This window comes from Ambystoma mexicanum, chromosome 5q (genome assembly GCF_040938575.1).
Source record: "Ambystoma mexicanum isolate Mex_15411 chromosome 5q, UKY_AmexF1_1, whole genome shotgun sequence".
In the NCBI taxonomy this organism is placed as follows: Eukaryota; Metazoa; Chordata; class Amphibia; order Caudata; family Ambystomatidae; genus Ambystoma; species Ambystoma mexicanum.
In genome coordinates, this window is record NC_090933.1 from 1364413322 (window position 1) to 1364439430 (window position 26109).

General features: G+C 47.2%; 1 long non-coding RNA gene across 1 annotated transcript in view; it reads right to left on the minus strand.

The window, feature by feature from the left end:
• The window catches only part of LOC138498155 (uncharacterized), a 46329-nt gene extending 21833 nt beyond the window's left edge, over positions 1 to 24496 (minus strand). The window contains exons 1-2 of the long non-coding RNA XR_011278709.1: positions 24100 to 24496; positions 23814 to 23881 (exon numbers count right to left, since the gene is read on the minus strand). This is a non-coding gene — a long non-coding RNA (uncharacterized lncRNA). The remainder of the gene's footprint in view (positions 1 to 23813; positions 23882 to 24099) is intronic.
• Positions 24497 to 26109: the final 1613 nt, after the last annotated feature.

Genomic DNA, 26109 nt, shown 5'->3' on the forward strand with positions numbered 1-26109 from the left:
TGTCCCTGCAGGTTTACTGTGAGTGATGCTGTGTGATCAATGTATGCTGAATTCCATGGAGTGCACGGTGTGGACATTGAGGCCTGCTCCTGCAAGCTTCCGGTTATGGAAGCTGTGTTAGCACTGTGTGCTGTATTCCATGGAGTGAGTGGTGTGAACACTGATGCCTGCTCCTGCAAGCTTCCTGTAATGGATGATGTGTGATCATTGTGTGCAGTATTCTGTGGAGTACATGGTGTGAGCATTTATCTCTGCCCCTGCAGGTTTCCTGTGATGGATGCGGTGTGAATAATGTGTGCTGTATTACATTGAGTACACAGTGTGGAGATTGAGGCCTGCTAATGCAAGCTTCTGGGGATGGAAGCTGTGTGATCAATGTGTGTTGTATTCCATGGGGTGCATTGTGTGGGGATTGATTACTGATCCTGCAGGTTTCCTGTGATAGATGTTGTGTAATCACTGTATGCTGTGTCCTATGGAGTGCACAATGTAAGCTTTTATCTCTGCTCCTGTAAGCGTCCTGTGATGGATGCTCTGTGATCCATGTATTCTGTATTCTATGGTGTGTAGTGTGAACATTGATCCCTGCCCCCGCAAGCTTCCTGTGATGGATGCTGTGTAATCACTGTATTCTGTATTCCATGGCACGCTTTCATAATTTATGCCTTGCTCCTGCAACCTTCCTGTGATGGACCTCTTCCCTCTGTAACGCACTGGCCACACACTTCACTACAAAAACTCAGGACATTCCTATCACATGTGTGTCACTCTCCCCTTCCGCCACCTGCCTCCAATGGCCTCCCATCCCCCCTTTGCATTTCTCTCAGAGTCGTCCACTCCATGCAGATCTTCTCCAAATAGGTCTCCCCCTGTTCCTCCAGAACCATTAAGGACAACATTTGCTCTCTTGCCCCTGCACTTGCTGATTTCTGCAACCACTCTTTGGCAACTGGATCTCTCCCTCCTCCCTCAAGCACTCTCTTGCGCGCCCCCTCCTGAAAAAACCTTCTGCCGACCTGTCAGGTCCAGCCAACTACCTCCCCATGTCTATCACCCCCTTCCCTGGGAAACTCTTGGACTTCCCCCAACTGACCCAGCACACATAACTTGTTGGTTGCCTACACAACCAGCAATCTGGCTTCCTAGCATCCAGAGGCACGGAAACTTCTCTCCTGAACACCTGTGAAGAACAGCTTGCATCTCTTGACTCTAACTCTCCAGCTGTTCTCATTCTACTTGATCTTTCTTCTGCATTTGATACGGTTAACCACTCCATCCTCATATAAATGCTCCATGATACCCTAGGTATCTCGGAGCGGGCACTGGGCTTGCTGACCTCCTTCCTCAATGACAGTCCTTCCCAGGTTATTCTGGGCTCTTTTCGTCCCCCACCTCTATCTCCACCTGAGACTTCCCCCAGGGCTCCAACCTTTCTCCCTTGCTCTTCAACACCTATCCTGCTCCACTTGAACACCTCATTTTAATCTTCTCCCCCAACTTCCAGTGTTTGCAGATGACACACAACTCTTCTTCCAACTTCCCTCTGATCCTCTCTTAACTTCCTTCATCATTTCTGACTGCCTATCTGCCATCCAGTCCTAGTGTTCTTCCAATGATCTCTGCCACAGGCCAGCAATAATGATATCCTTCCTATTGGGACTCCTTCTCCCTCTTGATTCCCCTCACTCTGGCCATCTTCTATGGGCTCTCGCCCTTCTCCTTCATCTGAAGCCAGAAACCTTGGAGTCATTTTGACTCCTCTCTATCCTTCCCCCCTCACATTCAGGACCTTGCCAAGAAGGACCACTTTCAACTCCACCTCCTCAAAGGAATTCTTCCTTTCCTCACTTCCCCCAGAAACTCTATGTCTCTAGAGCATTGGTTCTCTCTAGGCTAGACTACTGCATTAGCCTTTTCCTTAATCTACCCTCTTCTCTATACGACCCCTCCAGCTAATCCAGAATAGGGCTACAAGACTTAACCTTGGCCTCAATCCCAGGAACCGCATCTCTCCAGCGTTAAAAACACTCCACTGGCTGCTGGTTGCTGCAAGGATGCAATTAAAATCCCTCTGCATCACCCATAAGGCTGTCTGTGGCCGGGGAACACGCTATCTACAATTGGCTCTCACTAAATACTCTCCCTCCAGATCTTTACATTCCTCTCGAACTGACTCCCTGTGTGTCAAGCGCTTCGCTAAACAGAAAGCTGGTGGCCGATCTCTTTCCTCAGAAGGCTCCCTCGTATGGAACAGCCTCTCCCATCCTCTTCGTCTTTAGCCGGATATCCTCAAATTCTGGAAACTCCAAAAGACCTTCCTTTTCCCCTCCTCCTTCCTCTTCTCCGTCTCCCTCCCTTGCTAAACCACACAGTTGCTGAGATTGGTGACCGGGGCCCTTTTGTGTCCTCCTGGATCCTGGCCTTCCACACCCAATCACTTCCAGCTTCTGCCCGCTCCAAACTCTTGTTTTGGCACCCACTGGCCTATACTACCACAGGCCTGAGCTTACCATCTATTGGCAGCTGACCAATCCCACTAAGGCACTTAACAGCTGCTTACTACCTAGCACTTCACTCTTGGGTACACCTAGCACTTACCCTCACTGCCTCATCCCTTCTCTCTCTCTCTGCACTTGCATGCTGTGAATGCTCAACGGCCTGGTAGGTCCATCTCTAACTTTCATTATTATATTTGCTTTTCTCTCCCATGTTCCCTTACGGTTAACCAGTGGGTCGCTTTGAAGCACAATTTACTTGATGTATAAGCGCATTACAAATACACAAAACATACATAAATAAATGAATTCCTGTGAAGGATGCTGTTATCACTGTATGCTGTATTCCATGGAGTGCATGGTGTCAGCATCGATGCATGTCCCTGCAAGCTTCCTGTGAGGGATTATCTGTGATCACTGTATGCTGTATTCCATGGAGTGCATGGTGTGAGTATTGATCCCTGCCCCTGCAAGCTTCCTGTGATGAATGCTCTGTAATCACTGTGTGCTGCATTCCATAGCGTGCACGTTGCGAGCATTGATGCCTGCTCCTGCAAGCTTCCTGTGCTGGATGCTGTGTGATCACTTTATGCTGTATTCCATGGAGTGTGCTGTTTGAGCATTGATCCCTGCCACTGCAAGCTTCCTGTGATGGATACTATTTGATCACTGTATTCTGTATGCCATGTTCGCATGTTGCAAGCATTGATTCCTGCCCCCTGCAAGCATCCTGTGATGGATGCTGTGTGATCACTGTGTGCTCTATTCCTTGGAGTGCACTGAGTGAGCATGTATCCCTGCTCCTGCAAGCTTCCTGTGATAGATGCTGTGTGACCAATAAATGCTGTATTCTATGGAGTGCACGGTGTGAGCATTGATGCCTTCCCCTGAAAGCTTCTTGCGATGGAGGCAGTGTGATCACTCTGTGCTGTATTCTATGGAGTGCACGGTCTGAGCATTAATCCCTGCCTCTGCAAGCTTCCTGTGATGGATGCAGTGTGATCACTCTGTGATGTATTCTATGGAGTGCACGGTCTGAGCATTGATCCCTGCCCCTGCAAGCTTCCTGTGATAGATGCAGTGTGATCACTCTGTGCTGTATTCTATGGAGTGCACGGTCTGAGCATTAATCCCTGCCCCTGCAAGCTTCCTGTGATGGATGCAGTGTGATCACTCTGTGATGTATTCTATGGAGTGCACGGTCTGAGCATTAATCCCTGCCCCTGCAAGCTTCCTGTGATAGATGCAGTGTGATCACTCTGTGCTGTATTCTATGGAGTGCACGTTCTGAGCATTAATCCCTGCCCCTGCAAGCTTCCTGTGATAGACGCAGTGTGATCACTCTGTGCTGTATTCTATGGAGTGCACGTTCTGAGCATTAATCCCTGACCCTGCAAGCTCCCTGTGATGGATGATGTGTGATCACTGTTTGCTGTGTTCCATGGAGTGCACGTTGTGAGAATTGATCCCTGTCCCAGAAAGCTTCCTGTAATGCATGCTGTTTGAACACTGCATTCTGTATTTCACAGAGTGTGCGGTTTGAGCATTGATCCCTGCTGCTGCAAGCTTCCTGTGATAGACGCTGTGTGATCCCTGTATACTATATTCCATGGTGTGCACAGTGTGAGCATTGAACCCTGCCTCTGCAAAAGTCATGTGATTTATGCTGCGTGATCAATGTTTGCTGTATTCCATGGAGTGCACTGTCTGTGCATTGATACCTGCCCCTGCGAGCTTCCCATGATGGATGTTGTGTGATTACTGTATGCAGTATTCTGTGGTGTGCATGGTGCACTGTGTGCTATATGTTATGGTATGAACGGTGTGTGCATTGATCCCTACCCCTGCAAGTTTCCTGTGATGGACGCTGTGCAATCACTGTCTGCTGAATTCCATGGTGTGCACTGTGTGAGCATTGACCCTTGCACCTGCATAGTTCCAGTGATGGATGCTGTGTGATCACTGCATGCTGTATTCTATGATGTGCATGGTTTGAGCTTTGATGCTTGCTCGTGCAAGCTTCCTGTAATGGATGCTGTGGATGCTCTGTGATCACTTTGTGTTGTAGTCCATGGTGTGCACGGTGTGAGCATAAGTCTTGCAGTCCTGTTCAGGATGAGTTGCAGAGGACGGAGTGTAGAGGAGGGTAGATTTAAAAAGAGGCTGTTGTAGTAGTCAGGCCTAGAGAGAACTAGAGCTCTGCAGACAGTGAGCTTCTGGGGAAGGAGAGGAAAGAAAGAATATGTCTGAGGAGGTGCAGTTGGTAGTTTGACTTCTTAGAGACGTTGGAAATGTGAGGGGAGAAGGATAATGTGAGGGTGGAGTCGAAAATGACCCAGGGGTTCTTAGCCTCACAGGTGGGAGCAGGAAGAGGGCCAAGGGAGGCCGGCCAGAGAGTGCCGGGAAAGAGGGGTGCAGGTGTGCGGATGAGGAGGATCTCTGTCTTACTGGCATTCAGGCAGAGATCATTGGCGGTGCACCACTCCTGGATTGCAGACAGACAGTCAGGGATGAGAGAGAAGAGATGGCATAGGGGAGTCTGAAGGCGAATTGGGTGTCATCAGCATACCACTGGAAGTTGGAGCAGAGAGCAGCAATGCGGAGGGCGAGAGGTGCCATGCATTGGTTGAACAACTAGGGAGAAAGGTTAGACCCCTAAGGATCATTACAGGTGGAGGGAGAGATAGAGGAGAGGAAGGACCCAAGTTGGACCTGGGAGGGTCGGTCGGAGAGGAAAGAAGTCAGCCAGACCAGAACCTGATCAGTGATACTCAGATTATCACAGAGCCGGTTGAGAAGGATGGCATGGTTCACCATATCAAAGGCAGAGAAGAGATCCAGTAGAATGAGGACAGAGGGGAGGTTATATTCCAGGTTTGAGTGCAGGCCTTCACAGATGTTTAGGAGAGTGGTTTCTATGTTTCTGGCTGCTCTGAAGGGGGAGGGGAAGGTTCCAGAGGCGAAGGAGTGGTTGCAGGATCAAGTGTGTCAATGTGGTCCTTGATGGTATTGGAAGAACAGGGAAGGACCTGCTTAGAGGAGATTTTCATAGATCGTACCTGTCTAGAAACCTCGTCAAGGGAGAAGAGAGGACAGGCAGAGAAGGGGGGTAGCCGCAATGGGGTTGGTGGAAAAGGAGAGAGTAGAGGGAGAAGCAGAGAGGGTCGACAGGATGTTCTGGGTTTTAGAGATGAAGTGAGAAGCCAGGGCCGCACAGAGGGCCTGGAAGGGACGGGGGATGTAGATACTGCGGAAGGATTGGCCAGTTCCTAGCAGATTTTAAAGAGTTCGGCCAAGCTGTTAGACACCGCAGAAACGCGGGCTTGCATGAGAGCTCTCTTCTTGGTAAGGACAGAGAGTTGGTAGCAGGCGGCAGGCCAGTTTGTCAGAGGATGTACACAATGCCAACCATTTCCTCCCAGCCACCCTACACTTGTGTCTAAGGGGAACAAGGTCAGAATCATACCAGGAATTGCACTTGATTTTAGGCTTCATGCAGATCCTCATGACAGGGGAAGTACATCATGTGTATCAGCGATAGCAGAGTGGAGCATGAAGAGGGCTATGTCAGGGTGTGAGTCAGCAAGAAGTGCAGGAGGGGGAGAGAAAGATGCGGCGAAAGCCTCAACTGACACATGCTTCATAGGTCGAATGACTGAGAAGGTGGGTGGCAGTTTGGGGGTAGGATTGGCTTGGGGGTTAGTGAGAGAGAGATGAGAGGAGAGGAGACAGTGGCCACTCCAGGAGAGAGGAGTGGTAAGAGGGTTAGAGAGAATGAAGTCTGAAGGGATCAGAACATCAAGAGTGTGACCTGCAGAGTGAGTAGTGCCAGAGTGAAGAATAGAGTGAGAGAGAGAGTTGCAAAGGTCACGAAAGAGTCCTGTGGTGGGACAGGAGGCATCCAGATTGATGTTGAAGTCTCCAAGGAGGAGGAGTTGAGTGGTTGAGGCCAGGAGGGAGGAAGAGAGATCCGCCCACTCAGTGAGGACGGAGGTGATCTGGCATGGTGGCTGGTAGATAATAGCAACTTAGAGAGAGTGGCCAGGAGAGAGAGAAAGCCTTCAGACAAGTCATTCAAAGGAGGAGTAGGCCTGCATAGGAATAATAGAGGCAGAGATTCACTCAGGAAAAATCAAGGTTACACCCCCACCGGGACGGTTGGATCTGGGTGCGAAGAGGATCTTGTAGCCATCAGTAAAGAGAGTGTCAAAGCTTGTGACAGAGCTGGCTGTGAACCATGTCTCGGTGAGGCCAAGGACATCAAGTTCCAGTTTTTTCAGGAGACGGCAGATGTCAGAGGAGTGTTTGACAGCTGAGTGACAGTTAAGAGTGGCAAGATGGAGAAGGTTGCTATCCTTGAAAGACTTCTGAGGAGGGGTACAAATTAGAGGTACTCCCTGTGGATGCGAAGAAGGAGCCTGAGGGAGGACGGAGGAGGTAGGAGGAGAGGGCAAGGTAGCCTTTGATGGATACTGTGAGATCAATGTATGCTTTATTCCATGGAGTGCATAGTGGGAGCATTGATGCCTGCACCTGCAAGCTTCCTGTGATGGCTACTGTGCGATCACTGTTTGCTGTATTCCATGGAATGCACGATGTGAGCATTGATGCCTGCTCCTGTGAGCTTCCTGTAATGTTTTGAAATTAAAACAAGTTGTCCGCATATAATAATGCAGAAACGACCTTGGTATCCAATTTTGGACCATCAGCCAAAATTCCTGCAAAGGCTCCCTGAATGTCCGATATAAAGAAATTGAAGAGGGCTGAGGCCAGGATACATCCCGGCCTCAGCCCCCTTTGTGTCCCAATATACGGGGATAGCCTACCATCCAGATTTACTCTGACTTGTATTTTGGTGTTACTATGAAGGGTGTTAATCAGACCAACAAGATAGGGGGGACATCCAGCGCGATTCAACTTTGCAATCAGCAACTCCATTGACACAGAGTCGAATTCTGCACGCAACAAAAACAAAGTACATCAGTTGTTTCATAGGCCCATAGTGAGAAGCCACAGATTTAATTGTTAGCAAGTTGATAGCAGTTCCCATGCCTGTAATAAAGCAAGTCTGGAACGGATCTTGCTGAAAGCTCTGAGAAGCCCAGATGTTAAAATCTCTTAATATAAACCTGGAGGAAATCTTCCCCGAAGCATCAAAAAGGGCGATCGGCCTATACTTGGTTGGAGAAGACCGATCGCCCTTCTTGAAAATGGGCACGATCACTGAGCAGCGTCATGAATCTGGGATAACATTGGACACCAAAACTTGTTAAAAAATATTGAAAAGGATTCTCGTCCATAAATGGGGGTGTTGCTTGAACATCCTGTTGTTCAGACCATCAGGGCCTGGTGCCCTAGAACTTCTGGATTTAGTGATATGATAATAAACATCCTCTTCTAATGTGTAATTCTGTAAATCTGGTGTTAGCCTTCACTTTTACTTCTGAGCAACCGTCAGGCAGTTCCTAAATTTTGAGTAATAAGCAACTCATTCGTGCTCAAAGACTCCATTGATATGAACCGTCAATTGTCTTGACTGGGTGGCTACATTCAACAATGACCAGATCTGTGTGGTATTCTTAGAATATACCACCTGCAGCATGTTTTCCGCATCACATTGATGCAAATATGCTTTAGAGGAACGTAGCCAATTAACATATCAACATTTTAGAGATCGAATCGCCTTAGATCGTGCCATAACAGGAAGGAGAAGTGCCAATTTTATCTGTTTACATAGATCAGACTTGCCTTCACGTCAGGATCAAAGGCATGTTTTGGCTGTGCAACAGAACTTGAATGAAGCTTGAAACGCTGTAAAATAGACGTGTAAGGCTCGCCCACCCACGAACCCATGAGGATCCCATTTCAATGTTATCATTTAAGTGCATTAAACATTCCAACGGAAGCGCGTCCTGGAATTATTGATGTTAAGGGTTGGATGATAATAATGTCACCTTGAATTTATCAGAGTTCAATCTTAGGACCACTTTAAAGAAAGTAATTCATGGTCACTGTAATCCTGCCTAAAAATCTCAAATGAGATAGCTCAACTTAAAGTGAGTCCATCCGCAAAGATGGAATCAATGATGGAAGCACCTTTAGCACGTCGCCACGCGCTCTTAGGCGGAATGTCACCCGCGATCGCGCCATTAAGCATAAAACGGTGCCAGCCTGCATAAGAGACACAACCCTCCGTTCAATAATCTGAGCTAGTTACAGCTTTGCGGGCCTCTTCTTAGATGTTTGAGTTTGATCCAGGCCGACTTTGGTTGCGTCTTGAATCGGATTATAAGATTTTGTATAATTCCGAATCACTCTTGGTTTGGACCCCAACTGCTGTCCACTGTAATGCTCATCACTAATTGTTGTGGGATCAATAGCTAAAACGAAACCCAGCGTGAAAAGCTCCATTCTGGCCTGCCAGATGACATTTCTTACCAGATTGGAGGTCAACCATAATCTCACTATAGTAAAATCATCATCATTTAAGAATTCTATCCCAGCAATAGCAGTAGAATTGTCATCCTGGAGGCTACTATGAAACAATTATCATTATCATTGGGTTGTTTGCCAATCCGATTTCCATCTTGGTTCTGATTTGTAAAAGAATGTCTACCCTGAATCCTGTCAATGTGGTTACCATCAGGCATAACACAAGGTGGGGCATCAATCAGCTCCGCTTTGCCCTGTATACCAGGAGTTTCAAGACAAGGAACAGACACTGGCACAGAGCATTGTTTAGATGAGACAAAGTCTTGTATTGAGTTTTGTATCTCCGCTCTGATTTGAGGTAGAATCTCATTAACTGGATACAGATCCTTAGACATCAGCACGTCCAGTTTACTAGTCGGTTTAGTTAAATTAGTCAAAGATGCGGGCACAGGAAGAGATGGGTTATGTTTGGATCCCTCACTTGCACCTGCGCAAACCATAGCAGATATTAAAGCATTCAAGGGAGGGTAGTTGCTTGGAGACTTTGTATTAAGAGGAGCAACTGCCCTTTGTTTTTTTTTTTGGGCTAACTGTCTATATTTGTTGACTACAGTATTGCTTGTGCGAATTGGATAACAGGCAGTACATGTTTGACAAATTGCTTCACGGTGGTTTTTGAATGAGAAGAGGGATTTTTGTTATCATATTTAGTTTTCTTTTTCTCACATTTACCTTTGTGAGTTTTCCGGTTCGCCTTACCCTGAAACATGTTAAAATCTGTTGAAGAAATAGGCCATGGCTCTTTGTTTGTATTCGCAATTATGAAAGCTGCTACCTTTATAAGACCATCGACTTCATCGAGCACAGGCACACTTTTAGGTGGATCCACTATACCCACCTCCAGGCGCGCCATGTCACCACCTACTATAGCTTGTGCGTGGATTCATAGAGCTTGATGCATCAGCAATTATCACCTGGCGCTCATGGATAGCTTCTTGGTTTCCATCATAAACATTCATCCAAGTGATGATATTGTCAATCTCCCTGCATTGCTGCAACACTTTCTCACTGAACTTTCAAACAATTCCATGAGAGACATCATAGTAGAATTCAATGCATTCAATAGAGGTCCATGACTACTAGCAGATATTGGGAGGAAAGTTGGAGCCACCGGATACCCAAAGAGAGAAGGTGGTCTCCTGGGAATAGGGTGAGTATAAGATAACAATACAATACAATAGAAGAGGCAGGCTTGGTCTGGTCAAACATGCTAGGACAAAAGGGGAGCGGCTGTTTGGTGATTGGAGAAAAACACGCCGGCATGCCAATAGAGGTATTGCAATCAGTAATACCCTCCAATGGGTGCACGACAGGTACAGACACACATACAACATCTGTGACACAAATTACATCATTAGTTGCAATCACTATTGGTGGCTCATTTGCAGCACAGAGCAGGAAACATTGCACCTGTTAGGCTGGCTGATCAAATCAACAATTCAAGAGTGGCTGCAAGAAGGAGCCACAGAGGAGCCAACACCTAACAAAGGTTGTGTGTCTGTAAGAGAAGAATTGACCAAAGGTACTTTTCGTGGATCAGAGTCAATAGGCGGTGCAAGACTCATTGCAACGGGCGGAGTCCCGTTCACCAGAATTCTCAAATTCTCGAATGTCACCAGCCAAATTCTTTTTATCCAGCATAAATGAAGAAAGACCAGTGAGTTTTGTCTTACTGGCAATGGCGGGGTTTTCAGTATAACAGAAGCACAGGAAACAACCACGTGACCCATCATACCTGATTTGAGAGTGTATTGAACATCTTGCATGAGAGACACAGCAGTATAATCCTTTAGTTAACACTAACACCCACACAAAGGCAATGAGAGGGATCACCACGCCAAACAATAAGACAAGGTTGCACAGGGCTAGCAAAAGAGGGCACTGGCGGTGTCGTAAACCATAATCGGCGAGCTGGCGTGTTGTGCTGCGAGCAGCGAACAGCCGAACAGCATAGACCTTAGCATGCAACTTAGCAGGCGTGTGCGCAATGCGCGTGGAATCTTAGCTAAATTGCCTGCTAGGGAGCAGAGGCAGGGCAACCGCAGAAGGAAAGCACACATTCCTGAAAGTCCTTGGGAGCTGCTCACGAACCTTGATTCTCTCCAGTCCAACAGCACACACATTAACATGCAACTTCGCAAGAGCTTTTTCATCTAAGAATGTTAATCGAAAGATTTTTTCATCGAAAAAATCTGTCACTGATTTTTTTTTATCTAAAATATATGTATGTATGTTTGGGTGGGGTAAAGGGTTACATTTGGAAAACAGGGGTTTGAGGCGGACCCCCCCAATAAAATTTTTTTAAAAAATGGGAATGTTTGGGGTGTGATTAAGGGAGGAAAACTGTGCATTGATGCCTGCTCGTGCAAGTTTCTTGTGATGGATGCTGTGTGATCACTGTTTTCTGTTTTCCATGGAGTGGACTGTGTGAACATTGATGCCTGCTCCTGCAAGCTTACTGTTAGGCAAGATTGTATGTAGGAACGCTGTGGGAGACTACGCCAGTCTTGTCCTCTTTGCAATAGGTAACCCAACCTTTGGTTTATGCCTGTACTACACAAGTTGGTAGAGTGACTGAGCAGCCAGGCTTATTTCAAGAGGGCTACAAGTGAGCTCCAGAAATGTAACATAGAGATTCACGATGACAGGTATTCAAATAACTCTTATGCTCAAGGTTTCTTGATTAAATAATTATTTATTAATTTAACAGTCCGTTTTAAAATAAGCCTTCTTTATAAGGAGCAATAAGCAACAATAAAATACACATCAATAATTTCTATTTTTGTACTTTGTATGTGTTCTTTTATAACACACCAAAGTGTGTAGGCATCAATGCGCAGAGAAACAGAGCTTGAATTTGGATATAGTGGATAGAACGGACAATGTGGACTGAACGAACGGAGTGGATTGAACGGACAACGTGGATTGAACGAACGGTGTAGAAAGAATGGGGGAGTGGACAGAATGGATGGAGTGGATGGAACAGATGAAGTGGATGGAACGGATTAAGTAGATGGAATGGATGAATTGGATGGAACGGTTGAAGTGGCTGGAACTGATGAAGTGGATGGAACGGAAGAAGTGGATGGAATGGTTGAAGTGGATGGAACGGATGAAATGGATGGAACGGATGGCGTTGATGGAACGGACAAAGTGGATGGAACAGATGAAGTGGATGGAACAGATGAAGTAGATGGAAAGAATGAAGCGGATCGAAAGGATGAAGTGGATGGAACATAATGGAGCAGACGGAGTGGATGGAAAAGATGAAAAAAGAAGCAAAAGGATGGAACGGACATAACGGATGGAATGGATATATCCCTATATATCTCTGTATCCCCTATTTATGCTATGTAAATGCTACATACCCGTATCCCCATGTTATCTGTATCCTTTGTTTACCCCATCCATCCTCTCTCATTATATAAGTATGCTGCTATGTATGCTGCTATGCACACCCCCTGTCCTGCTCATAATATTTGACCCCTCTACCAGAGATCACCTCCTTAGGAAAACCGACCCTAGTAAAAATACCAAAGAGGGCCTTAGCCACTGCCTGAGCAGTAACAGTCCTCATAGGTATGGCTTCAGGATACCTGGTAGCATGGTCTATCAAACCAATATAAATTGGTTGTCTGAAGATGTGGGACGGCCAAGTGGAACAAACAATGTCAACAATCCCTACCCTCTCAAAAGGAGCTCACTGGGAGAGGTGCCAAGGGTGCCACGTTCTTGGCTCCTTTCTTGCCAGAAATCTGACAAGTGTGACAGCTTCTACAGAATGTATCTACATCAGAACCCATCTAAGGCCAGTAGAAATACAGCGAAATCCTCTCCTTGATCTTCTTAAAACTTAAGTGACCAGCCAGAGGAATCTCATGGACTAACTGTAGAAACTGGGGTCTTACCACCTGGGGCACTACAAATCTTCTGTAGTCTCCGGGGGTAGACTCAATATGCGCACTGTTGAGGAGGCAACCCTCCCAGTACAACCTATGCTTCCCTGACTTTCGCCCTTCCAGCTGGGAAGCTGCCTGTTGGCAAAGACCTTCAGGAGTAGGACATTTTCTTTGACCTCTGATGAAGTATGTCTTAGCGGGTCCACCTTCTGCATGTAAAGTTTGCAGCTCAGGATGGTCTTTAGGATCCAGATCTCCAACATAAGGAAGGGCTTCTTCCAGCTCTGTTTCACCAGTAGCTGATTCACCACTTTCTGGTTGGTCCTCCCACTCAGCCTCAGCTGGTGGAGAGGTCACTGGTGTGACCTTGGACTCTCCTCTCAGGGATGTCTTTGTCCTTTGAACAGGTGTGATACCTTTCTTCTTTCCTGAGACCTTGGGTTTCCCCTTTGTCTCTTTATTTGGCCTGGAATTAGAATGGTGTCCTTCCTTTGGACTGGGATTTATAGGTACCTCTGTAACTTCCCATAGAGAGTCATCTAAAGTAGCCTCTCTGGCCAATCTAGTTTGCTCCTGCTTCCTTTTACTGGGAAGACTGGGGGTACTTGATACAACTCCAAGAGTATTTAAGTCATTCCCCAACAAAACTCTCCCAGGCACCTCATTTTGTACACTGAGAGGTATTTATACAGTCATGTTATTGCACTGGATGAGAGCTGGCAGTATTGGAACCATCTAGATTGGGCCTCCAGCAAATTTAGTGCAGCCTTTGGGTGCCTTAGCAACATCCTCAGGCTTGAAACACTTTCATCAATCACTGTAATGCTTGCCCCGGTGCCTCTAATGGCAGGAGTCTCCTGACCATTTACAAGTACACTGTCCTTGTAATATTATTTGGTTTTATATGGAATGGAGTTGTACACATCCACATTCTGCTGTTCCCACAGAACCAGGGACACTAAAGAAACACTGGCTGAGACTCCACTGGGGTCTTCAGCCAATAGTTGAAAGTTACCACTTGCCATATGAACTTCTCCCTCAGGCATGAAGACTAAGGAGGCAGTGTCGACCCCTGGAGGTTTACCCTTACATATGGGATCCGCTTTCACATGGTCAGTTGACCCACAAGCATAACACTTATCAAATGTTCTTTGGAATGGGGCTTCTGCTGACCTCCCTCTGGTTTAGCACCAGAGGTTTCACTAGACTGACCTGGTTTCCCTTGGGGCTTATACTTCTTATGTTTGTGGCCCTCTTTTGGATGGTTGGAATTAACATTATCTGTTCCCTCTTTCTTGTGCTGCTTCCCCTCATCCTTTTTGTGAGTGGCCCCAGAGTCCTTGTGATTGGCACTGTTGGCTACCCACAAGTCAGCAGCCTTTGCTAACTTTTTTGGATCAATCTCATTTGAATCAGCCAAGTGCTGTCTTAGCTAAGGAGAGCAGGCATCACACATATATTGTAATAAAAACAGATTTCTCATTCCTTCAAAGGAGTTCACTATGCAGCCCTTAACCAACCATGTCAATTTTTGATATGATATGATATGATAGTTTATTTATAAAGTCCCCATATGCAATGTGTTTCAAAGCGCTTCAAGGCAAGGGAGGGAACAAGGAAAAATACAATGACATTCTTACAGGCCATGAACAGTAATATGTGAAATTAACTATCGTACTCGGCCTGACGACATTTCAGATAGTGCAAGAGCTAAGACATAGATAAGGAAGGGAGGGGGAGAGTGGGAAGGAAATGGAAACAGACAGGTGACTACCGTACTAGGCCTGACGACATTTCTAGTAGAGCCAGAGAAAAACAAAAGGTGAGGGAGAGGGGTGCAGAAAGGGAGGGGAGGAACAAAACAAGCAACTATCGTATTAGGCCTGATGACATTTCAGATAGTTCTGGGGGGAGGAAAAAACAAGTAAGGGGAGGGGGGACACAGATGAGGTTGCTATCATACTGGGTACAGGGACAATTCTAATAGAGTAAGTGCATATAAGAAAGTAAAGGGAGCAGGGGAGGAGATAGGAAAAGGGAGAAAGGGAGAGGAGGAGAGAACAGGGAGTAAGAAGTCAAAAAGAGTAGAGAAGCAAGAGGGGAGCGTGAATACAATTGCAGAATTTGGTAGTAACACATAATTTTGCTACTAAGGATACAAGATGAAGATGGGAACTGCATGATTCAGGGCCACCGTGAGTAAAAGATGCAAAGGAAGTCCAGCATGAGAGTTGAGAAAGGGTGACGCGCCGCAAATCAATGAAGTCCATAAAAGTCAAGTCCAGAATTGGCCACAAGACGGTGATGGTGAAACCAGAATGTATCAGGAAAGACTCCTGCAGAAGTAGGCTTGAGTGGGGTGAGGGGGGAGCAGGGTAGAAGAATCAAGCAAAACAGACAACACCTGTGTGCGAGAATGGGGAGGCACAAGGGAACATCACGGGGGGACCTGAGGGGGTGGGCATGGCCTGGGGGGACAGAGGGAGTAAACACATGTTGGTGCATGCTTATCTGCTATTTTAGCAGGGGCTTGGGCCCTGGGGCCTCCTGGTCTGGACAGGTCCAAACAAGAATTTCCCTTTTCTTTGTCTGCCCTTCACTTCAGATGCCCGGGTGAGAGACACCCTTGATCTAAGAGTTAAGAGCAGGAAGGAAGAGGCAGGGCTAAGAAGGTGGGTGGGGCTTAGGCCATGTGACCTGCATCCACTTGCACCTGCTCCCCATCTGCAAAGGAAAAGAGGCTGGAGAGCTCCTTAAGTAGGGAAAAAGAGCAACAACCAGGAAGGCACCAGGTGGGCGGGGCTTAGGCCATGTGACCTAGATCCACTTGCACCTGCTCCCCATCTGCAAAGGAAAAGAGGCTGAAGGGCTCCTTAATTAGGGAGAAAGAGCAGCAACCAGGAAGGCAACCAGTGGGTGGGGTTTAGGCCATGTGACTTAGATCTACTTGCACCTGCTCCCCATCTGCAAAGAAAAAGATGATGGAGGGCTCCTTAAGTAGGGAAAAAGAGCAGCAACCATGAAGGCAGCAGGTGGGCAGGGCTTGCTAAGTGGGGGAAAAGAGCGGCAACCAGGAAGGTACCAGGAGGCGGGGCTTAGGCCTTGTGACCTAGATCCACTTGCTACCACTCCCTATCTGCAATAGAAAAGAGGCTGGAGAGCTCCTTAAATAGGGAAAAAGAGCAGTAACCAAGAAGGCTCCAAGTGGGCAGGGCTTAGGCCATGTGACCTAGATCCACTTGCACCTGTTCCCCATCTGCAAAGGAAAAGAGACTGGAGGGCTCCTTAAATAGAGAAAAAGAGCGGCAACCAGGAAGCCACCAGGTGGGCGGGGCTTAGGCCATGTGACATAGATACACTAGTACCTGTTCCCTATCTGCAAAGGAAAAGAGGCTGGAGAGCTCCTTAAGTCAGGGAAAAAGAGCAGCAACCAGGAAGGCACCAGGTGGGCGGGGCTTGCTAAGTGGGGAAAAAATAAGGCAGTCCTTGTGGCGTCATGTCAAATAAAAAGGCCCATGCTAAAAATAAATATTGCCAGTCCTTACACTAAATACAAAAAAGAGTGTGGGATTGGGTTTTCAAGAAAGAAGGAAGTGTTCACAAATGATAAGTCAGGATAAGGTAGCCAGGGGTCTTCCTACCCACGTTTGGAGCACAGGACAAGGTGGGCCTCCTGAGCACAGCACGATCTCGAGCTTTCCCAGCACGAGATGATAGTTCCTCTTTTATCTATCAGGAGCATTGATGGTCAAGTCTCCTTTCTCTTAAGAGTCTCTTGACCTCGAGGACCTGATGTATTCAAAATTATCAAACAAAAAGTTCCTTTGCGCTTGTGCGCTGGGTAATGACTTTTCACCTTTGTATTCTGCTCTTCTGGGCTTAGATTCACAAAGGTTCCTAGTGATATCAGGACCTTCGGTGGTTAGATCTCTTGCTTTGTGGGGCTGATATGTTTAAAATCATAATCAATAAGTTTGTTTCTAATTGCGCTTTTGGGATGATTCTTCACCCTCTGGGCCACCCTCTTCCGGACGCAGACCCCTCTCAATTCTCAGCCTCCCTTAGTCGGGTTCACTTTTGTCAAAACACTGTGTATAGGGACATTAGGCTTCGCCCCCCTTTTTATCGGCATCCCTCTGTCAGGTTCACTCTTGCGAACTTTTGTTTCACACTCTTCGGGATTCCTCTCCCTTAGATTTTCAATGATTTGTCAGTCAAAGACTTTGGACGGTACATAGGATTTTGCTAGACCCCTGCATGACCACTTTGACCTTTTGTTCTGACTCTCCTAGGGCCTTCTGGTATCAGTAGTTTCAACAAATGCAGGATCTAGCAGAGTTTCTCGAGTGAGCACCCACGTGGTGCCAGATCTGTCTGCAGCTCGGTTTCCCTTAATGTTTTAACCATTCTTTGAACTTTCCTTAAATCTGCCACTTTGCAACTTTCATTCAACACAGTTCAATTTCTTATGTGATGATTTGCTTGGCTTTGCTTTTCTCTGGAGTCAAGGCTGGTACCACGGTAGCAGGCGTCACCCTCTGTCCTGCTTATCAGCGTAGGCACGCTCCGTGTACCTTTGACATCTGCTGCAAAAGACCTTGGCTATGGTTCTCGGTCTTACGATTCCTTTCATGGAGGCTTTGCGAGTCAAGGGCGGAAAGGACAAGGTTGCTTCCCTCCTTGTCACCTTCTCAATTCTCGCCACCTTTATCCTCCTCTTAAACTGCTGTGCCTGGATAGATGTCTTGTCATGCGGTCTGCCTCGCTAGTATTGTGCTCTGGTGCTCCACCTTTTATTCCTGTGGGGAAAGGAAAGGGCTGTCAGGTGTGTGTGATTCTGAATCAATTGCCTGCCTTTGCCTGACCCTTGCATTGGGACGTGTCAGGAAAATGGCTCTGGTTTTAGTGAATTGTCTTTCATCGTGTGCAAAAGTGTTCATGTGGGAAAAGGGGAGGCAGTGTTTCTGAATATCCTATGTGGTAGGATGGGGAAAAGGTGTCTGAAGAAGGGGGATATCATGTCTCACCCGTCGGTGTCCCATTTCCACTGCCCGAGGACACCCCATCCAGTTGATCCTCCCTCACTGGTCCACCCTCAGGGATGGATCCAATAGCGATGACCATATCCTGGCCACCTGGATGACAGATTCCCAGGGTTTAGCCAGGGAGACAGTTCAAGTTTCTCACAGATGTGCCAAGATAATGCACATTAGCTTTGTGTATTTGCCTGACTTTCTTCTCGCATGACATGTCTTGATGGCCGATATACTCTCTCTCTTCTTGTTTTACAGTGTCATGATGCTTGTACGGGTGATGAGTCACCTTCATATTGTGCCTCCTCATCACTGTCACTGTTGTCCTCTTCTGCCACTACTGCCTGCGCTCACTATTTGTATCATCACTGGTATGACTTTGCAGGGTAATTGATGTGGTGTTTCCTGCTGTTCCTACCATCTCGGCGATTGTCAGTGCTTCTGTTTCCTGGTGGGCCTGAGTACCAGTTCTCAGGCTGATTGTGTCTCATTACACTGAGACACATTTATGCATAATGGTTGAGTTTGCCACACTTTTGACAGATCGCTCCCTGTGCTTCTCATGGTTCTTTCAAGTGCCAGTTTCATGAAAGAGCCTGCAACTCGCTTACCCTGCGGGCTGATGTTAGTGCCACAAGAAGAGCACTTTTGAGTGTTCAGAGCCTTAACAGGCAGGAATGTAAAGGCTCAAAGGGTATACATGTTAGAAACTTTAACACAACATTCAAATCCCAAGCAGGGACATGAAATGGGACTGAAGGGCACACGTTAGTGAGTCCCTTTAGAAATTTGACAATTAATGGTATCTTGGAATAGGAAACCTCTTCAGAGGAGCGCTTAAAGATGGAAAGTACAGCTAGGTATCCTTTTATTGTTCCAATCTGGAGCCCCAGATTGGTCAGATGCAACAGGAAAGAAAGCACCATAGTAGTGTGATAGTGAAAAGGGTCCACATTCTTGTCTTTGTACCAGTTACTGAACTTATTCCAACAACACCGATACAAGGATTTAGTTGCTGGCCTTCTGACTGAAAGCAAGATCTCCATGACCTCTCCAGGAAGATGAGCCCGAATAAGGTTGCTGAGGTAGCCAAATGAATGTTCTAAGGGACTTAGCCGCTGCCTTGAAGGTCTGCAGCTTCTTCAGGCTCTCATCCACCTTGCTGTCGAACAACCTCGAGCTGTCGAAAGGCATGTTGAACAGCATGGCCTGCACGTCCAGTGCAAACCCAGACTTTCTCAACCACGCAAATCTGCAACCATGGATCTGCTAATGCTTTCAGCAGTATCCAGTCCTGATTAGAGACACTATCCCATCCCCTCCTTGCCATCCTTCACTATATTCAGATAGCCATCCCTTTCTTCACCTTCTGGAATATGTTCAGCCGCCACACTAACACGGTCCCACAGGGTATGAGTAAACCTGGCCAGGGTACAGGTGACATTTGTGGACTTCAGGGCCATACTGCCCGAAGTAAATACCTTGCGAGCACATGCGTCCACTTTTTTATTGTCTCTGTCTGGGGAATAGAGGGATAGGCAGACTGTCTGGTCGAAGTTGCAGCCTGGACTACCAAACTCTCAGGAGTAGGATGTTTGTTGAGATAATCAGGGTCACTGCTTGAGGGTCTATATTTCCTGGTGAAGCTCCTATTGACAGCTGGACCAGATTCTGGAGTTTCCCAGTTAGCTGCCACCTTCCTCTGAAGGGCTTTATGAAAAGGTAAAATTGGGTTGTTTTGGGGACCCTGGTCCCGGATGGTTGTCATGTCATCCTGTTCGAAGGTTGGTGAAGCCCTACTCCAACTCATTTAGTCAGTGACCCTGTACATAGCATTTCTATACCCTGAGTCAGCATGGTCTGATGGGCAGTTTAGCAAACTCCAACTCTGGTGATGTATCAAGACCACTGGCAGAGTGGACGGAGTCACAGAGATCTTTCATTCTTGACTCAGTGTCAATTAGTTCTACAGGCACTTCTCTAGCACCAAATCTGACTCCCAACAGAGAAATATCCTCATCTGAAGCACTTTCCTCTTCATAAATCAAGGACATTGACTTAAAAAAGTCTTTCTTCGGAACAGGTTTGAATATTTTCTCCTGAACAGGAATGTGCTTAGATGGAATCGAAGATAATCGTCGACGGCGTCTTCGATAAAGGGTTAGATTGTTCCTTTGTCTTCGGCGTTGAAGTGATTAGCGGTGATGGAGTCAATGAAATCGTCAAAGGTTTTGAAGTCTTTTGCTTCTTCACCGTTATCGGAGACGGACTCGACTCACAAGTCGATTCCCTCGACACCTTAGTGCCGGGTTGAGTATGCTGAGTCTCCAATTTACTACTTGCCTTAGCCAAAGTCGTTTTTGACCTTCCTGAGTTGTCCAAAGGAGCGACCAGGGTCTGGCTCTTGCGTGTCTCTTTTAAGGGGCTTGGCGCGCATTCTCAGAGATCTGCATCATTTCTACCCTGAAGTAGCCTTCAAAGCTTCCCTCCCCACAGCCAATTTACCTCTGTGTCCCCAAAGAGCTTTTTCAGTCATAGACTGACAGGACTTGCAATTGTCTGTCCGGTGGCGGGAACCCAAACACCAAAGGCAGACACAGGGAAAATCTGTTATTGACATTTTTGCCCCACAGTCGCAACATTTATTAAAACCCGATTTAGGGGTTGAAGGGATCGCAGAAGAAGACATTTTTCAAAGAAAAACAAAGTGCACTTTTATTACTCGAAGCAAAGCTATTGGAAAAAAAGGACTGAAGCCAACGGGCACGGCACAAGCTATTTATACTACTAGTGACATTGACACGCCACAGCGGCAATGAGGGACATTGACGCCATGAGAAACATTTTTCCGAAGCAGCGAAGCTGGCGAGATCAGAATATCAAAGATGAGGAATACGTGGGAGGACACAATCCATTCCAAAGATAGGTATATAGACATAGATAGTTATAGATAGATAGAACGATATATATAGAGATAGATAGATAGATAGATAGATAGATAGATAGATAGATAGATAGATAGATAGATACAGATACCCATCAACACCAATGTTCTGGGATTGACTATGTGAATGTATATATATATATATATGCACCTGAGTGAGAAAGAGAGAGTCAGATGAAACACACAAGGAAAAGACAGCGAGAAAGGCAGAATAGGAAGAAGGTGTCAAGTTACTAGTGCAAAAGGCGGACTTTTTTGGTCACTTTTGGGAGACCTGTGGTAGATCCTCCATCTCCCACCCAGTCTCAGGCAGTTCAGTCTCTTTCCATGCAGTGACTGTCTGTGGGGGCTTTTTTTGTGCACATATAGCAGGTATTCATTACTTATCATGCATATGTGACGTCATGCAACTCCAGTTGTGATCCCACCTGACATGTCTCGAATGAAGTACCATCTGGTATGCACCCTCAGCCTAACGTGCACCAGAACACTCATGCCCCATTGGTCACCTGCACATGACACATCACACTGCAGACCTTTATTAAAGCACATATCCCATTCACTGAGCATCAGGATGTGAGTGCATTAATCTATTTAGGGAGAAGTGCCTCATCTTTTACGCAATGGTTTGAAAAGACCCCATCTGTAGGAAGCCAACTCTATGTGGAAATAGAGACAAGCATCCATGCCTCACTCTCTGTCTCTCTCGGTCTCCTTCCACCTCCAGCATCCATGACTTACTCCCTCTCTCTGTCTCTTTCACCCTCAAGCATCCACGTCTCACTCTCTGTCTCTTTCACCCTCGAGCATCCATGCCTCACTCTCCATCTCTGTTGGGCTCCTTCCCCCTTGAGCATCCATGGCTTACTCCTTCTCGCTGTCTCTTTCACCCTCAAGCGTCCATACCTTAAACTCTATCTCTATCTCTTTCACCCTCGAGCATCCATGCCTTAAACTCTATCTCTATCTCTTTCACCCTTGAGCATCCATGCCTCACTCTCCATATCTGTTGGTCTCCTTCACCCTCGAGCATCCATGTCTCACTCTCTGCCTCTGTCTCTTTCACCCTCAAGAATCAGTGCCTCACTCCCTCTCTCCATTTCTTTCATCCTCGAGCATCCATGCCTCGTTCCCTCTGAATCTCTTTCACCCTCAAGCATCCATTCCTCGGTCTCGGTCTCTCTCGGTCTCCTTCAACCTTGAGCATCCATGGCTCACTCCCTCTCTCTGTCTCTTCCACCCTCGAACAGCCATGACTCGCTCCCTCTCTCTATCTCCTTCTCTGCCTCTGTCTTTTTCACCCTCAAGCATCCATGCCTCAGTCCCTCTCTCTGTTTCTTTCATCCTCGAGCATCCATGCCTCATTCCCTCTGCATGTCTCTTTCACCCTCAAGCATCCATGCATCACGCTGTGTCTCGGTTTCCTTGAGCATCCATGCCTCAGTCTCTCTCTCTGTCTCTTCCACCCTCGAGCATCCATGTCCCACTCTGTCTCTGTCCTTTTCACCCTCGAGCATCCATGTCTCACTCTCTGTCTCTTTCACTCGCCAGCATCCATGCTTCAGACCCTCTCTCTCTCTCTCACACCCCGATCATCCATGTTCCACTCTCTGTCTCCTTCACCCTCGAGCATTCATGTCTCACTCTCTGTCTCTTTAACCCTCCAGCATCCGTGCCACAGACTCTCTCTCACCCCCAAGCATCCATGTTCTACTCCCTCTCTGTCTCTTACACCCTCCAGCATCCATGTTTCACTCTCTGTCTCTTTCACCCTCCAGCATCCATGCCTCAGACCCCCTCTCTCTCTCATCCCCAAGCATCCATGTTCCACTCTGTCTCTGTCCCTTTCACCCGCAAGCATTCATGTCTCACTCTCTGTCTCTTTCACCCTCCAGCATCCCCACCTCAGACCCTTTCTCTCGCTCACCTTGAGCATCGATGTTCCACTCTCTGTCTCTGTCTCTTACACCCTTCAGCATGCATGCTTCACTCTCTGTCTCTTTCACCCTCCAGCATCTCTGTCTCTTTTGCCCTCCAGCATTCATACCTCAGGCCCTCTCTCTGTCTCTTTCACCCTCGAGCATCCATGTTCCACTCTGTCTCTGTCCCTTTCACCCGCAAGCATTCATGTCTCACTCTCTGTCTCTTTCATCCTCCAGCATCCCCACCTCAGACCCTCTCTCTCGCTCACCTCCAGCATCCACTCTCTATCTCTATCTCTTATACCCTTCAGCATCCATCCTTCACTCTCTGTCTCTTTCACCCTCCAGCATTCATGCCTCAGACCCTCTCTCTCTCCCCCAAGCATTCATGCCTCATTCTCTCTGCATGTCTCTTTCAACCTCAAGCATCCAGTCATCACTATGTGTCTCGGTTTCCTTCACCCTTGATCAGCATGCCTCATTCCCTCTCTCTGTCTCTTTCACCCTCGAGCAGAAATGCCCACTCAGTCTCTGTCCCTTTCACCCTCAAGCATCCATGTCTCACTCTCTGTCTCTTTCACCCTCCAGCATTCATGCCTCAGACCCTCTCTTTCTCTCTCTCTCTCTCTCTCTCTCTCTCACCCCCCCGATCATCCATGTTCCACTCTCTGTCTCTGTCTCTTACACCTTGGAGCATCCATTTTTCACTCTCTGTCTCTTTCACCCTTCATCATCCATGCCTAAGACCCTCTCTCTCTCTCACCCCCAATCATCTATGTTCCACTCTCTGTCTCTGTTTTTTACACCCTCGAGCATCCATGTTCCACTCTCTGTCTCTTTCTCCCTCACTCCCACTTGTAAAGATCATAATTCTGTCAGGATCACAAAAACTGTGGATCATTCGAAGAAGATTCACTAGGCACATATTAACATAACATAACATAACATAACATAACATAACATAACATAACATAACATAACATAACATAAAAACTAAAGTAAGGAACTGAATGGCAGGCAATACTCACTCTGACAAAACGCATAGACACTCAGGATATTGCAGAGGAGCACAAGATGACCCAACATCCTTATGCTGCTATAAATAAAATGACAAAAAAATCTGTGCAGTTAATCATGTTGATGAAACAGAAACTCCTCCTTCGGACACAGTGTTCCTTTGCAGGAGGCAGTACTGGAGACATGAAGGTAAGTGTCCCACAGGTACTGGAGGAAGAAGACTCATTGGAACTACAGGATTCCCGGGACCCCATCCCACCTTCCTCACTCTAAGCCCCCTACAGGCATAAGTCTTACCAAGTTAGAGGGTCTCGTGGGTGGCACCCCTGGGGTCTGCAGAGGCTTCTCAGAGATGAGCAGGCAGGAGGAAGGACTGATTCCTCAGGTGAATGTGAAGTTGGGATGAGGTCAGGAAAGTTCTGACGCGAGAGGACACAGGTGGGGCTGCAGATGCAGGACACCGGAGGGGAAGAGAGAGCTCTGAGACAGATGCACAAAGGTAGACAGGAGACAGGGAAGCTGAGCTTCAGAGTGCAGGACACTGGAGGGGAAGAGAGAGCTCTGAGACAGATGCACACTGGTAGACAGGAGGCAGCGAGGGGGCTGAGCTTCAGTGTGCAGGACACCGGAGGGGAAGAGAGAGCTCTGAGACAGATGCACAAAGGTAGACAGGAGGCAGGGGACTGAGCTTCAGAGTGCAGGACACTGGAGGGGAAGAGAGAGCTCTGAGACAGATGCACCCAGGTAGACAGGAGGCAGGGAGGGGGCTGAGCTTCAGGGTGCAGTCTGTTGGCACAGCTGCTGCTGGGCTTTGGCATGAGTTTGGCTCGTGGTGCTGCAGCTGGCAGGTGAATATTAACTCCTGGTAGCACCTCAACCGCTTCAGCAGCAGCCCTGAAGGAGTAGAACCATGCCTTTAAATGCTTGTGTACTCCAGTGACTGTTCCCTCTCACTTCTCACCTCTTCCCAACACCACAAAAAGAGACCCAGCAATGAACCAGAGCCCCAAAGCATACAACTTCCATAGTGTTCCCCTTCTGTGCAAGTGCACATAATACTTTCATTCAAAGGCAACACCAACCCCTCACACTCCTGAAATGGTAACACACCTGCACAAAATGCAAATTAAGACATCACCTACTGAGCGGGGCGGCCCGTCACAAGTAACCACGCTGACTCTAATGATAAGTCTAAGGGTCTTTATTTAAAACGATTAAAAATGGTTGCTTTCTTTTATTTCTTCATGTTGAATAAATTGGGAATAATTGGCTGTAAGGACGTCCCTTTCCTCTCTGAACTTCACTGGGCCTGGGTTCCACCTCCCAGTCCCAGAAGTCCCTAATGGGCGGTTAGTAAACTACAGATCGGTAACCCCTATCCGTCTTCACTCTATTCTTTCGGTGTTTGCCCTAAGTCAATGGCTATCTGACTTCCTAGGGAACTTCTAGCTTCCCCTAGCCTGTCGTTTGTTAGTCTCCGGGAATAGGGAGTGGTGCCTTCTTTTGCCCTGCGTCACAAACACTTCTTTCACAACCTCTCACTCCTGACCCGAGACTATTCTGATCTCGTAAGCTATTCTACACCCACCACATCACTGTCCCTTCCATTTTCTCACTCTGCATTTCCACCTTCACCCTTTGATCATACTTCCTTTCCCACTCCTATTCTTTTTATAGGTTGTGCTCCCAAAAGTCCTGCTACCTCTATTATTCCTTCTTTCTTCTTCCTCTCAATCTACTTCCCCGCCTCTTACAGTTCCTCTTGTTAAAATTTCTATCTCACTTAATGTCAATAGCTACTAATCTCTCACTCACTGTCACTCTTCCCACTCTCCCTCTACTACTGTTCAATTCCACTACTACAGCAGGATCTCTACTGTTTCTACGGTTCCAAGACACTCAGGGATGTGGTGCACTGCTCTCAATGTTACAGAACCCAGGGAAATGGTGGCCCGCTCATCTTCTACTAGCGCTTGTTTGACCTTCAGTGATATCATCTCGTGAGCACTCTTCTCACTACTACAGTACACAGGGATATGGTGCCCTGCTCACCTTCTACTAGTCCCTGTTTGGCCCTCAGCGATATCATGCCCTGCAGACTCTTCCCGCTACTACAGAACCCAGGCATATGGTGCCCTGCTCACCTTCTACCTGCCACTGTTTGACCTTCAGCAATATCATATCCTGCACAATCTTCTCACTACTACAGAACCCAGGGATATGGTGCCCTGCTTACCTTCTACTAGCCCCTGTTTGATGCTCAACGATATCATGTCCTGCACACTCTTCTCATTACTACAGAACCCA